Below are 16,789 nucleotides of genomic sequence, written 5' to 3' on the forward strand. Positions count from 1 at the left end.
AAATCAATGTGATAAACAAGTTATGTCAGAAGTAGTCTAAAAGTAGTCGGATTGTAATAACTAATGTGTAATGTAATGGATTACGTTACTAACCACGATTTTTGTCCTGTAATTTGGAACCTATCTATATCTATCTATCTACAGTAGTCAACATTTGAAGTGGATCAAAACCTTTCATCAAAGTTGTCCAAAAACCAAAACAATACCTGTTTCCTGTCTTTGGACAACTCTGATTAACTTTTTTGATCCACTTCAAATGTTGACTACTGTATATATCTATCTATCTCTTGGTTAATAATATTTAAATTAAGTCTTCAAGTAAAGCCTCAAAAAAGTCCCCCTTACAATTTTGTTAAAAAATAAGTACACTTATATATTACTTACATATTCTTAAAAAGAGTACTTATTTCGAAAATAATATACTTTAGAAGAATATACTCAAGTGTGAACAGAATGTGATGTTTTCAGACACTTCATTTTATGTTATTGCAGTTCAATGAAATTATATTACAGTTTAAATCTATATCAAATGCAGTTATCTAAAGAGTGCTTCATTTAAGTACACATTTACATGTCATTTCATTCTTTTATTGTCTTTTCAGAGTGTACTGACAAGCATTTATGGTAAACTAAAATATACCTTAATGTCATTTTTATTGAAGCATGTATGATTTGCAATTTAGCGAAAAGAATAAAAACTTAATCAAGTATTTTATATATGCAGTATGTTAGTCAACAGATAACAAAATAAGTGTACTTATTTATTGTACGACAAAATTTTAATGTGACATTATTAGAACTTAAGTGTTAAAAACAGTAATAATAGTGACTTTAAGTACACTTAAGTGGTCTTTTATTTCACTAATAACGCATTACAAGTAACTTGAGTTATGTAATCAGATTACTTTTTCAAGTAACTAGTAAAGTAATGGATTCCTTTTTAATTTACAGTAAAATATCAAAAAGTTACTTTTTCAAATAATTAACGCCAGTACATAATGTCAACAGAACTATTTTCCTACTCATCTGAACGCACGAATATGTTGCAAGACAGAACCAAGCAATCTACATTTACAGTTATCTACAGTTTATCTACAGTTAATCCATGAGTGTTAACTTTGAACACCAAACTTGGTGTTTTTTTAACATCCATTCTGGTGTTAAGATTTTACACTGTAAGAGTTTGTTTTTTACACTTTTAGGGTGTTAAAAATGTTAACACTTTCAAAAGTGTTAGTTTAACACTTTACTAGTGGTATCCATATATACACTGGTAAAGTGTTAATTTTAACACTGAGAGAGTTAAATTCACCCTTTAAAATTTGCAGTGTGCACAGTTATTCCCTAACATAGGTTATACGTCCAATTCAATGCAAATTGTACACCTTATGTTTTGTTAAATAAACAAAATCACTGGTCAATAATACACACCTTAGTATTGATATTTTGCATTTGAGTATCGATACTTTCGATATTCGCATCAGTATCGATATATCGATACTTCAGGATCGATTTGCCCATCCCTACTAAAAGTCCTTAACACCAGGATTTTAACACTGGAGATTTTGCTGTGTGCATTTACTCATGCATTTACTCTCAATTGCACCAAAACAGATTCAGGATTCTTCAAAATGAATAAAAACTGTAAAATGCAAACTCAAAACTTGATGCAAACCTGCTATTAAATATTAAGGATGTGCCTGAATCCAAAACCGTGTTCGGAAAGGATATGACGTGTGCTACGGAACCCCTAAAAGGAAATAATACAAGATTGGAGGGAAAAAAATATTTTTCAATGCTTTCTTTGTCAATTATATTGTTGGGTAATTACACTGTATATAAACTGCGGGCATCAGGGAGCCACTATTAATATGCGGGGCAATGTGCACTCACTTTTTACTTTCACTTTAGAGATTCACACTCACACATACTCTGTGTACACTACCGAGCGACAGTACTTACTACACATTTTACAAGATTAGATGTTTGTGAGTGGTGCTCAGGATCTGCAAATCATTCCCCATCGTCCTATCAGTCATCTCTCCTTACTCTGTTTATGTGGTAAGTGAAATTTAATGTACTGTAATGTAACAGGCTCCTGGTATCAAGCAGCTAACCATGTCCCTTAAGTGGCAAAATGCGTTATTCATTATTTGGATTCACTATTTGGACACCTGCCTATTAAATATGTTAATAATTGGATTTACATTTCCTTCAGCCTGAGGCTTATTCATTTTACTTTTCGTCACCTTAGAATTATAAGGTTCTATCTGCATTCTGAGCACTTTCGAGATATTGAGCTGCAAAGTTTTTGCATTCCATAGACTTCTTTAGATAGAACCATTTTTGTTTTCTAAAAAAAGGCCCAAAATGTACACTGCTTACAAAAGAAATCAGATAATGTAAATTATCATAGAATTAGAATATGTGAATAACTCAATATTGACAAAAATGTCAGAACCTTATAATTCTAAGGTGACGTTTTGGTGTGATAGAGATTTTATTTAAAAATATTACTTGTTTTATATTAAAAACATACAACCAAGCTCAGCTCAGAACAGTAAAAGTAAAGGCTTGTTCACACCAAGAACAATAACTATAACTATAAAGTTAACATTCTAAAAATCAAATTTCAAATTTCAAATAATAGCAGAGTTCACACTTTGACTGTAACTATAACCATACAGGGCAATGATATGGTTGGGATCACTTTCAGAACTATTTTTTTTACAGCTGATGAACGATAAAACACTGACAGCTAATCAGACTTCATTCAAATTTAAAGGGCTTGTACATTTAAAATAGAAGGCCACATTGTAGAGAAGCAAACAGACATTGCACAGCAAACAGAGTAACATAAAACATAAAATTACCTCAGGAATTCAGCGCTAGATTGGACAACATTGTATTGCCTCCTTTGAAGGTGCAGTAGAAAATAGATAAAAAAGTTTGTCAAGACAAACTTTAAGTTGGCTTGAGAAAGTCTGACCAGATAGTTTAAAAAAGTTTTAAAAGTTTGACTGTTTTCAGTCTGAAACAGTTCAGCAGTTTTCAGCAGTTTTAAAGCTTGAAGTTTGATTAGATAGATAGATAGATAGATAGATAGATAGATAGATAGATAGATAGATAGATAGATAGATAGATAGATAGATAGATAGATAGATAGGGTACTCTGGGTGGTTGCTAAGGTGTTGCTATGCGGTTGCTATGGTGTCTGTGGTGGTTGCTAGGGTGTTGCCATGCGGTTGCTATGGTGCCTCGGGTGGTTGCTAGGGTGTTGCTATGAAGTTGCTAAGGTACCCAGGGTGGTTGCTAGGGTGTTGCTACGTGTTTCGAAGGTACCCATGGTGGTTGCTAAGGTGTTGCTATGCGGTTGCTAAGGTACCCGGGGTGGTTGCAAAGGTGTTGCTATGTGGTTGCTATGGTTCCTGGGGTGGTTGCTAGGGTGTTGCTATGTGGTTGCTAAAGTACCCATGGTGGTTGCTAAGGTGTTGATATGCGGTTGCTAAGGTACCCGGGGTGGTTGCTAGGGTGTTGCTATGTGTTGCTAAGGTACCCAGGGTGGTTGCTAAGGTGTTGCTATGTGGTTGCTATGGTGCCTGGGGTGGTTGCTAAGGTGTTGCTATGCGGTTACTAGGGTACCCAGGGTGGTTACTAGCATGTTTCTAACATGATTAGCGAGTTGTTAGCATGTTTCTAGCATGATTAGCAAGTCACTAGCATGATTTTAGCATGACTAGCAAGTCACTAGCATGATTTTAGCATGACTAGCATGACTTTTTTTAGGAAGTAACTCAATATTGTAATGCATTACTTAAAAGTAACTTCCCCCAACACTGTTTATAGACTGATAATTTTGTTACTTCATGAATTTGAAAACTATAAGAGTTATAAGAGTTTACTAATAGCTGCAAAGTTGATCTTTTAGATAACTATTGACCTGTAGATTGCTTCACATTTCTACATCCTGCAGTTCGTCTCCGGCCCCTCCTGTAGATAATCTTTGCACCTCTTCTGTGAGCTTGTCAATTACCTCACAGGTATCTTCATCAATTATTGATTAGCATTAGTAACCGAATCTGGAAGATAGCTGAATACTTCTGTGACAACCTTAGAATGTGTTAATCAGTATTTACATGATTAATTTCACATTAAAAAAATGATAACACGCAAACTTTTCTGGTCCAAATTTAATAAATAGCCTATAGCTATCCACTATAAAGTGTCAGAAAATGTAGCTTAAAGTTGTTGCAAGAAGAGTCTCCTTTTTTCTTAAAACTAAGATTTTGAGAAATGCAATATCCTAAGATTGTAAAAATGAAGATTTGACAAACAGCTTGCCTCATAAACATCAAAGTCAAATCAGTTCTTCACAAGGTAGATCTACATTTGAAAAACAGTTTGTGGATCTCTACTACAGTAGCTAAACCTGTTTTTGGTACACTTTCTGTCGACTTGAAATTAAGTGACTTCCTTCCTTATGTCATGATAAAGATGTGTTGTGTGCTGGATAATACCTCATCAGTGCACATACTTATTGCACTTAGATGACATCACTGATTAGATCATAGCAGCACCATAGCAGACTGATTAGATTATTGAAGAGCCAGCTGATGAACTCCACACAAATGATCTCATCATGAGTTTATATACAGGAGGATAAAGATAGGCAGTGTGGTCAGATGGGCCTAACCCATCGACTTAACTACAGTAAACAGTAGGCCAAGTACCAAACCGCACCTAGTAAGTGCTGATGAAGCATCGCTATGGAGACTGCAGAGTGGTTTTTATCACCATGGAGACTAGGATTGTCTGAACATTACAATCTTGTTATTCAGAAATAGGATAAAATGGTAGCTGTAGCCTAGTGGCTATTGAGGAAAACCACCATCGCAGAAGATACAGGTTTAGTCTTTAATTGTGACCAAGTACACCATCCTAGATGCCTGACTGCAGATGTGCCCTTTATGTAACCTCAGAGATATTAACATATGTTTTACTAAGTTACAGTGTCTGTTTTAGTTTATTAACTTAAGGAGTAGTTCAAAAGATTATAATTATTGTATTCCAGAAGAAGGGAATTCATACTGGTTTGGGAAAAAAAACAATGGAGATTTAAATAAATTCAAACATGAAGTGTTTACATTTGTCAAATTAAGTACATTAAATATAAATATATTATTTATTCAAATATCATTTTATATTTTATATGCCACATTCAGGTTAACACCTCAAGATATTCATTATAGCACAAATAAAGAATGATTCTGATGAATTAATGAATAATGCTAAAGGAATCAGCCTGTCTTTAGGATATTTTTGTCACATTTTTTCATCCTCTAAAGAATCATTGTGAATTAGCTATTTAAGATTTCTCTGAAAATGCATTTAAATGTCAATGATCAAGAGGGGTAGATTGTAGGAAATTATCACAGAGTACCAGTAAAAGGTCAAGAAGCAGATGCAGCCGGCGACTTAAGCACCTATACAAATTATGTCAGAGGTAAGTGCTCTTTTTGACAATTATTGTATAGAACGTGGATATATGGTAAATACTAATATGAATGTGCAGTTTAACCTCTACAAGCTTGAATTATGTTCCACTCAAGACAACACAAAATGGCAGAAGGTTTTAACAAGACGTAATCGACCAGCAGGGTGACAAAAATATATCAAATATAAATAATATAAGATATAAATAATTGTTGCAAATATCAGAAAAAACTACAGAGAAAAAAAAACATTTATTATTTATATATTTATTAATATATTATTAGCTTACAGTTTACCCTCAGGACATCCAAGATGTAGATGAGTTTGTTCTTTCATTGGAAAAGATTTGGAGAAATTTAGAATTATGTCAATGGATCCACTGCAGTGAATGGGTGCCATCAGAATGAGAGTCCAAACAGCTGATAAAAACATCACAATAATCCACAAGTATTCCACATGACTCCAGTCCATCAATTAATGTCTTGTGAACCTAAAAGTTGTGTGTCTGTAATACAGTTTAACTTTTCCACACTAAAATGTGTTCTCTAATTTATGGACTAAAGTCATATGGACTACTTGTGGATTATTGTGATGTTTTTATCAGCTGTTTGGACTTTAATCCCGACGGCACCCATTCACTGCAGAGGATCCATTGGTGAGCAAGTGATGTAATGCAAAATTTCCCAAATTTTTTAGCAAATTTTTATTATTCGATTAACTAATTTTTTAATGGAAGTTATTATGAAATGTAGCATTTTATAGCCCAGATATGCCCAGTTACAAAGGTTTTTTTTTAATTAACAAGTCTCTGCATCAGGTTTGACAGTATAAAGTATTTTCACACATTTTTCGGATCAGTCGGCCATATAGGTGTAAACAATGCCACTAAACCGAACGAAACTTGTATATTTTGCAGATTATTGCTGTTGAAAATGGTCAATTATTGCCATGTTTTAGGCTGCGCTAATTGGTCAGACCGGAAAAAACATTTGGAGTACTATAGACTACCAAAAGTTATAACAAATCAAGGAAAAGAGTGCAAAAAACTGTCTGAGGAACAAAAGTTTGTGGTTGGCCAAACTTAACCAGGATTTCCAAGAATCTTGACAACATTCATGTTTGTTATAATTTCCAATCAGGTAGGTGAAATATTAGGATAATATCTTAATTAATACTGCTCGTACATATCTTTACCACCTATTAACTTTACTTTGCACCCTTTCCTGCTTACTAAGTCATTTCCTATAGGATTTAGCAGCAGTATAAATTAGCAGAACAAAATATTCAGTGGTACATTTACTGTGTAATCCATGCTGTTTTTTTTACATCTGAGTATATCCAAATGACATAAGTGCAAACCTCTCTATATATGTGTGCATGGAAGACTTTTGCACTGATTTTTTTTATGAATCAAAATTCAGAAATTATCGCCTCCCTAATTGCCTCAGGCCAACACATCCTCCTTGTTTTTTCTATATCCTGAAGGAATAAGGCCATGTCTCTCTAGACATCCATTCGAATAATTCTAATACATTTACAGACCACAAAACCAATTAAGGAACATATTTTTCTCTGTGCACCCATATGCAAAACATGCCACACTGTCGCTCTCTGTAATTCTCTATAATACTCTCATTAAACAGCTGTCTCTCAGAGGCCTGTTTTTCTCTCACTGTCATTTAGCAATATTAAGACCATTTTTGATCTGTGGCAAACAGCACAGGATAAGAGACAGGTGGGGGAGAGATAGTGAGAACCACCCCAGCTGCACAGAGACTGCCTGCCCGATCAAGACTAACCCACATATGGCCCTTCAAAACACCACACATTACAATCCATAGCCTATAATCGCATAAAACATACACATTTTTATATTTATTTCATCATTATCATATGCTATCACCCTAAATCAGTCATAAATCGTCTATAACAGATTATAGAACCTTAGAAATGTTTATTTAAAAATAAAACAGTATTAATAAACTGACATTCCAAATTAATTTGCTATAATTATTGTTCGTAATTTCGTACTTTGCAATTGAAAGATTAAAAACAGCTGTAAAGGACTACACTGTTGTTGTTGTTTTCACATAGTTGATGGGAACTTCTTGAATTTGTAGCCACTTGACAGAAACTGTTCCAGTGTCTTACTGAAAGTTTCTAAACAGACTGGCTTATCTTACCCCATTCTCTCCTGCCAAAGTGATTGAATGATTGAAGAAGCAGACAAGCAGGCATCGTCAGGTGTGTGTTGTCGTTGTTGTCGCTGTTGTGTTTATTTCAGATCAGAAGCTTATAGCACCATCTAGTGGTTTTAGTAATCCAACCGGTATGAGACACATTCCTGCACGTTGTCTCAATTAACTTTTTTTAACTGTTAGATAACATAGATAAAATATTTTCTAACATACAATTAGCCTCACATAAAAACTAGCTCGTTTAAAAAACAAAACATGAAATGTTTCACGTCTCAACATTAAATTCCACAGTTCAATTGATATAACGATGTTTAATTGATGTTCGACATAGTTTTCAAGTTACTGCAAAAATGTGTCCTTTATATTTTTCTTTCTGTTCTTCTATCCACTTCTCCACTTTTTTCCTGAATGTGGAAGTCTCGTCTGTCTCATACTAGAAAGATGCTACATTTCTTCTCATGGTCTCTGGTGTTTCTAGTCAAATTAACACACAGCTTATCCCTGCGCACATTTTTATATTTCGTTATATTTAAAAAGTTTCAGTTTAATTAATTAAATTGATCTTTTTACCGCATTTTAACATGGATTTCTATGGAGAGCGGAACACGAGCATCCTAACGGAAGTTAGAATTCATCATGGTAACGTGACAATACAAATGAAAACGGTAAATTCCTTGTTTCTACACTCTTAAAAATAAAGGTCCTTTATTGGCACCAGTGGTTCCACGAAGAACCTTGAACATCCATGGAACCTTTCAAATTTAGAAAAGGTTCTTTATAGTGGAAAAAGGTTCTTTAGATTTTTTAAAATGTTCTTTAAAATGGTTCTTTTAGGAACTGTTCACTGAAAGGTTCTTTGGAGCCTTTATTTTTAACAGTGTATCTATAATTTTTCCATTCTGTTATATAGTTTTTTAATCTTGCTTCAGACTTCAGCTAACCTCTGACAACTTTTAGTTGAATACATTTTGTCATTTTATTTATTTTATGTGTTAAATAACACAAATCAGGGTTTCAATCTTACTAAGTTATGTCCCAATTTTTGCTAAAAAGGTTGTATTAATAGAAAACCAACAAATTAATGAAGAAAATAGTACAATACAACAAACAAAACACAACAGCTATACAACCCTATTTGTATCTATGCCACCCAAATGTTCTTGAGGCATCTTTTTGTCTTCATAGATTTTCTAAGAGAAAGGTTAACCATGCAGTCTTCAGAAAAAACATTCCATGTGCGCAGTGAGTTATTGTTCTTGGTTGGTAACAAAAGTTTAGCAGTACATTATGTACTACAGTGAGCTGTGGTATGCCGCTACTTTCAAATCTCCAAATGAATTTATGTGCGCAACTCCGTCAAAGTGACCTCCAGAACAACATCATGAACCCTTCATCCTTGTATCACATTCCTCCGAGTGTTTCTCCGAAGCAGTTCATCCAGAAGAAATCATTTAATGATTGAATGCTGGCTCTTTCAGGAGCATCCACCTGGCTACTTCTACCCCTGCCTGCCATTTAATCCTCATTGATTTCCACAGGAGAACAAGCCAGATTAGTTTACAGAATGAACAATTTTATTTGGAACTGCAGTGGGGAGTGTTGAGAGCGGACTTAGTTTCTACTGAATTTTTATTGTTAGAGCAGAGGACATGAACTGTGGTTGTGTTCAAGAAGATTATAGCATTCCTAATCCATGATTAAGAGACAAATTTTAGTTGTCAGTTATTTAAAGCAGAAATAAATGTTGATAGTTGATTATAGTTTAGCTTTGTGGAATCATGTAATGCTAATCCCCAGCCTCTTTGCATAGAATCAAATTTGTATAGTAAGCATTTAGCCAATGAGGCAAACTAGGTTAATGAGGCTCGTCTTTAAATTAGTGATGCAAATCGCAGACTGACCTGCAAAATGTATGTGTGAGCCTATATCAGTGTAGCATGGGACACAGTTAAGATGTTCTCTCTTGTCCATGCGGAGCTGTTACTGATATTTAGCGTTTATTATTGATGATGTTATTTAAATATGTAGCAGGACAAAAGAGGCTACCAAGTATTATAAAACAAGTGTAATTTATTCTTATTTATTGTTTCAATATGAAATTCTAATGTTAAACTAGATTGAGATAATGACGATTATGAGTATTATAATAATTTTTTCAGAGGGCAGTCTAAAATCTTGCATACAGAGCAGTGATAGATGGTTGCTGTAATGGATGTAAAAAACGGATGTAATGTTATATACAATCAATATGCATAAAATGTGAAATGTAACAGATAATTCAGGGAATGTAAATTTTTGCATTTTCACTGTAAATTATATGTTTCACTTACAAAAATTGTATTTTATTGTAAAATTACATGAAATGTCCATTGGTTTTTCACTGTATGTAGGGGAACTTACACCTTACAGAATCTGTCAAATGTTATTTATTTTTATCAAAATAAAGGGATCATACAAAATACATGTTATTTTTTTATTTAGAACTGACTTGAATAAGATATTTCACATAAAAGATATTTTTAGATATAGTCCACAAGAGAAAATAATAGTTTATAAAAATTACCCAGTTGAAAAGTTTTCATACTCTTCATTATAAATACTGCGTTATTACCTGAATGACCCACAGCTGTTTTTTTTGTTGTTGTTGTTGTTGTTGTTGTTGTTGTTGTTGTTGTTGTTTAGTGATAGTTGTTCATGAGTCCTTTGTTTGTCCTGAACAGTTAACCTGCCCACTGTTCTTCAGAAAAATCCTTTAGGTCCCACAAATTCTGTGGTTTTTCAGCATTTTTGCATATTTTAACCCTTTCCAACAATGACTGTATGATTTTGAGATCCATCTTTTCACACTGAGGACAACTGAGGGACTCATATGCAACTATTACAGAAGGTTCAAACACTCACTGATGCTTCAGAAAGAAAAAATATGCATTAGGAGCCAGGGGTGAAAACTTTTAAACAGAATGAAGATTTATACATTTTTCTTACTTTGTCTAAATATCTTCTTTTTTTTTTTTTCATTTAGTACTGCCCTTAAGAAGCTACAGATGATACTTACATGTTTCCCAGAAGACAAAATCTGTTAAATTTACCCTGATCTTCAATGTCAAAAAGTTTTCAGCCCCCAGCTTTTAATGCATTGTGTTTCCTTCTGGAGCATCAGTGAGCGTTTAAAACTTCTGTAATAGTTGCATAGTCCCTCAGCCCCTCAGTATACGCAAAGAAAACAAAAATAACGTATTTGTTTAAGAATTTCGACATGAGGGTGAGTAAGTAATGACTTTTCTTGCTTGTTAGATCAAAATTGTTAGATTGTTAGATTTACATTGTTAACAATTGTGGAAACACACCAGATAGCAGCACCAGTGTGTGTGTGTGTGTGTGTGTGTGTGTGTGTGTGTGTGTGTGTGTGTGTGTGTGTGTGTGTGTGTGTTAGTGAGTGAGAGTGTTTGGGTTAGTGTGTGCACGCTGTCTCAGTCTGTGACCATGGATGTGTGATCTAACAGTAGCTGACAGGGAGGTTGGAGGGCACTCTCTAGGGTCCTCAGTCTGGGAGCACTCTAGACCGCATACAGCAGAACTGTTCCCTGTCCCACTGAGCTAACAATTAGCACACACACCATAATGCAGGGCCTGAGTGAGGCAGTGTTTCATACAGCCTTCATTTCTACATTCTTTAATTGTGTATGCTGCCTTTGCCCTTGATCCATTTTGATTAGCTTTTAATAGAATTTAGTCAAATATATGGTGTATTTGAGACTGTGCTTCTATTAGTGTGTACACACACCTAAATGGCTCAACCAGAGGCACGCTGGTGAACTGGTGGCTCGATCTGTTAGCCCTTTTACATTTAACATGAAGCCAGTCAGCTTCTTCTTGACTTATTCATCTAGTTAGGGAGCTCACTAGCACTAACGTGAGTGGACAGCTATGCGTCTGGTGAAGACCTCTCCATCTCCCCTCAGTCTCGGAGGAATCCACCCCAGAATTCACAGCTTCCAGCCCACACACTTCACAACATGATCCGCAAGCTATTGCAAGTGTAATGCTTGTGAAGAACTGCCCATTTAAGTAGTATATTACTGCACACATTAAAGCGCAACACTGGATGGTGTCTGTGAAGTTTGAGGGGAGCAGAGGGAAGGTGCGCAGAATGTAGAGTGTGTGTTTTTGAAGCCAAGGTCAAAGGGTGGTTGAGCGAGATCGATGCCATGATTGCTGGTGTGTGAGATGGATATTCACCAGTGACCCTCTGTCCCCAGACATCTCATGCAAGGAAGTTGTCCGTCCCCAGAGACACTCAAACTGTCTGTATATTGTGAGCATGACATGCTTTACCCAATCGCTGCCTGTGTGTGTGTGTGTGTGTGCTTATGTGCTGTTTTAGTCAAAGCAGATGGAAGGCACTTCAGCAAACTCATTGCAATGCAGCAAAGCAGAATAAAGTTAAAAGTAAGCTGACCTTACATACTGTGTGCATTCTGGGTGTCATATCATTTGACATCAGTGAAGCAAAATTTACATATAAAATTAAAAATATAAAATAACACATTTTTCATCACCCTCACAGCTTACAAAAACAAACTTACATACTTATTTTTTTTATAAAAGATATTTTTTTAGATATAGTCCACAAAAGAAAATAATAGTTTCTAAAAAATTACCCAGTTCAAAAGTTTTCATACTCTTGATTAATAATACTACTGTGTAATTACCTGAATGATCCACAGCTGTTTTTTTGTTTTGTTTTTGTTTTTTGTTTTTTGTTTAGTGATAGTTGTTCATGAGTCCCTTGTTTGTCCTGACTCCTGAACCGTTAACCTGCCCACTGTTCTTCAGAAAAATCCTTCAGGTCCCACAAATTCAGTGGTTTTTCAGCATTTTTGCATATTTAAACCCTTTTCAACAATGACTGTATGATTTTGAGATCCATCTTTTCACACTGAGGACAACTGAGGGACTCATATGCAACTATTACAGAAGGTTCAAACACTCACTGAAAGAAAAAATATGCATTAAGAGCCGGGGGTGAAAACTTTTGAACAGAATGAATATTTATACATTTTTCTTATTTTACCTAAATATATATATATTTTTTTTTTAGTACTGCCCTTAAGAAGCTACAGATGATACTTACATGTCATATCATTTGACATCAGTGAAGCAAAATTTACATATAAAATTAAAAATATAAAATAACAAATTTTTCATCACCCTCACAGCTTACAAAAACAAACTTACATACTTATTTTGTTTTTAAAGTCTTAATCCAAAAATGACAATTCTCTGAAACAAATTGATTGGTGTGTATGAGAAAAATACTAATATTAACTATAGCTATATAACTTTTTTAACTGAGCCACTGTTCCTGGACAAAAAAGGTGAGAGTCCTCTGTGATTCCACATTGCTTTTCACATAAAAGTAAAAAAAAAAAAAATTATATCGAAACAATATATTTTTTAAGTTCATTGCAAATTATGAATAAACAGTCAAACCCAAAATTATTCAGACACCAGATATAATTTTTGATGTTTTTTTTACTAGTGGGTGCAGGATGCTATTCATTTATGTAAGTGAGAATAGCGTGAACTGTGATATATTATACCCACAAATTCGTCATACAGTGGACTACCAGTAAAACTGATAAAAATTTGGGACCAAAAATTATTCAGACACTATGACCTGACCATGTTTTGCTTAAGTGTTTTTTCTTTAATTGCTAATGTGACCTTTTTTACACCACAGACTGAACAAAATTAAAGGGATAGTTCACCCAAAAATGAAAATGTGATGTTTATCTGCTTACCCCCAGGGTATCCAAGATGTAGGTGACTTTGTTTCTTCAGTTGAACACAAACGAAGATTTTTAACTCAAACCATTGCAGTCTGTCAGTCATATAATGGCAGTCAATGGGCTCCACGGCTTTGAGATTAAAAAAAAAAAACATACACATACAAAACCAAATTAAACCCTGTGGCTTGTGACGATACATTGACGTCTGAAGACACCAAACAATTGGTCTGTGCAAGAAACTGAACAGTATTTATATGATTTTTTTACCTCTAATCCACTGCAATGTCCAACTGTCCTGAGCTACACTGTTGATGATAGATTATGGTATGGAGCCCCTAACGATCATGGTGATAAAAAAAAAAAATTACATGGGAGAATTTAAGAAAAATTGAAGCTCAATGATTTTCTTGCAAAACTAATGTTCTCTCGCAAAATATTTGCGTTCCCATTGAGAAACTTTGTGTGAAATATCATTGTCTCACCTCATACTACATCACAAAAATTTTGCGAACGAACATGAAAGCATTGAACATTGTATTACATTATTGACACTGTTTTATGTTGGGTATCAAACATTGTATTATGTTGAATATAATTTTGTGTCTATTTGTTTGTGAGGGATTTGTGGACATATCAGTGTTTTTAAATTTGTTATATTTATAGTTATAGTTCTGGATTTGTTAAAGTTATAGTTGTTATTTTGAAGTAAAAGAGGCGTGTTGTTACTAGTGTTATTATTTTTTCTAACTTAGTACTTACTGTATATCAGCGGGGTTATTATTTGATATTTTTCTGAATTAGATATACATTTCCAACATCTTTACGTTCATTAAAACCTACAGGTTGAGTGAAATAGTTAAATTTGCATACATAGTGTTGCTATTATGACATATCGTCAATTAAAATATGAAATTGTAAATGTTCATATGCATGTATATGAGCCACACAGTCATTTTAACTTTCAGATTATTCTTTTATTGGGATTCTGCTTTATTTAAATAAATAACTAAATTAAAATACAATTTTTAATAGAACTGATTTTGGAATTTGCATTATTGACACTTTTCAAATATATGAATACAAATAAAACATATCAAATCGTGAAGCACCTTTATTTTTAAGAGTGTATTTCAGATTAATGCTGTTTTTCTGAACTTTCTATTCATCAAAGAAACCTTAGAAAAATCTACTCTGTTTTAGCTGTTTTCAACATAATAATAATAATAAATGTTTTTTTTTTAACAGCAAATCAGAATATTACAATGATTTCCAAAGGATCATGTGACTGGATTAATGATGCAAAAAAAATCAGCTTTGAAATCACAGAAATAAATAACATTTTCAAATATATATTTACATAGAAAACAGTTATTTTAAATAGTAAATATATTTCAAAACTTCACTGTTTTTGCTGTACTTTGGATCAAATAAATGCAGGCTTGGTGAGCAGAAGACAAAATCTTACTGTTCAAAAACTTTAGGCTGGTAGCATATGTACACTTTTTGTGCCTTTAAGGTACTTTTATGCACTCCTTAAGAATAAATAACGTATATAAAACTATACCTTTTAAAAGGGTACTGCCCCAGTGACACCTTTTTTCTGACAGTGAAGAAATTAAAATGCGTTTGGATCACCAAAAGGCTGGTTTTCTTAATAACTAGAGAGTGAAAAGTTCTTTCATGTGGCCTCAGTCTGTAAAACTGTTTTTGATTTCAACTGGAACCTTGAAGCATGTGCACATGTCAGTGAGTGGAATGAGAGTAAAATCTCTCGAGCTCTCTGACAAAGCTGAAGATGCTCTTTAAAGAGTACTTGTATGTTTGGGAGCGTGTGACTGAAGGTTTTGCGTTGCTCAAGGGCAGTGAGAAGGTGACACCCAGCATATGATCCTGAAAGCCCATGACGGCTTCCGCATCACCCCTCCCTCCCCTGACTGACAACCGCCCGTCATAAACCCCGGCCCCACTCCTGCAAGTAGCCAGAGGCTACACAAACAGAGAAACCCTGCAACGGATGGATGGATGAGCGGACGGATGAACTGGAGGCCAGCGCACAGACAGATACAGAGACAGACAGAGCACCAAAGGGCAGGTGGCTTAGCAGACAGCTGTCCACTGTCGTGGCCAAGTCACTCAACTCAGGGGTCAAGAGATCTTTGTGACAAATATAAGAGTACGGATGGAAGGAATGAAAAAGATGAGGGCTGATAAGGTTTGAGACCTCCCTTAGGAGAGGTTGATGGAGTGTGGAGAGGCCGTGACAGATGAGCGAGGCAGTTTGGATCAACAAAGCCAGTCCAGGCCCTCAATCTAATGTGATTCTTGCCACGAGAGCGATATGAGGATGTGGAAACGAAGGGCTGAGGGAGAGATATAGCAGAGAGAGGGGGGACAGGAAATGGGAGAGATGAGAAACTGAAGATGAGTACATGACTTCTGACATACAGGAGCAGACAGGAGTCAAGATGCCGAGATGAAAGCATTTGGAGAAACCGACCATGACCTTGTTCACCTTGCACACAAGTAAAATTTGGTTTTCAAATACCACATTTAGGACTGACTCATTTTACAAGTGATGAAAGCAGATCCATTTGTTCTGACAGCATAATCAATATCCTGCTTTTACATTCATAGCTGAGATACTGCATTCTGTACGGTTATTTGTTTAGCCAATCAGAAAACTTCTGTGATTTCTGTTTGTCAGTCATATTGTGAGATCACAGTGAAGTCCCATGGGAGAGTTAACTAAAATTAAAATGAAAAGAGAAACTATTTAAATATTAATAAAATAACTATTGTATTATCTCAGTGATATTAAAAGGTCCATGCATGGCACATCACATATATATATTTTTTTTTAAATAATTTTTGTTATCAATATTATACAAAAGGATGTTTTGTGTTACATTTTCAGTTATTTAATCAATGTTTATTTAAATATTTTAGTGCCATATGTGATACACTGATGGTATTTTGTCTTTGTATGTTTGTATGACACTGTCCAGCATCTATATATGAGTACTGGCTATGTTTTATGAATGACTTACAATGAACTCCGATTTATCATGTGGCTTTCTGTTTTATTACCTGTATTATCATGGTGGTTATTTGGATGCCTGTTTCTGCCACTGAATAAAAAACTGAAAAATGTACTTTTTATCTGACAATACTGACTATTGTGAAATAAAAACTCACAATTGCCATTTATAAAGTCACAATTCAGACTTTTTGTCCCAGAATAATAAACTCAACAATTTCAAGAAATAAAGCCATAATTGTGACTTAATTTCTCATAATTGTAAGTTT

The sequence above is a fragment of the Garra rufa genome, chromosome 2 (genome assembly GCF_049309525.1).
Source record: "Garra rufa chromosome 2, GarRuf1.0, whole genome shotgun sequence".
NCBI lineage: Eukaryota > Metazoa > Chordata > Actinopteri > Cypriniformes > Cyprinidae > Garra > Garra rufa.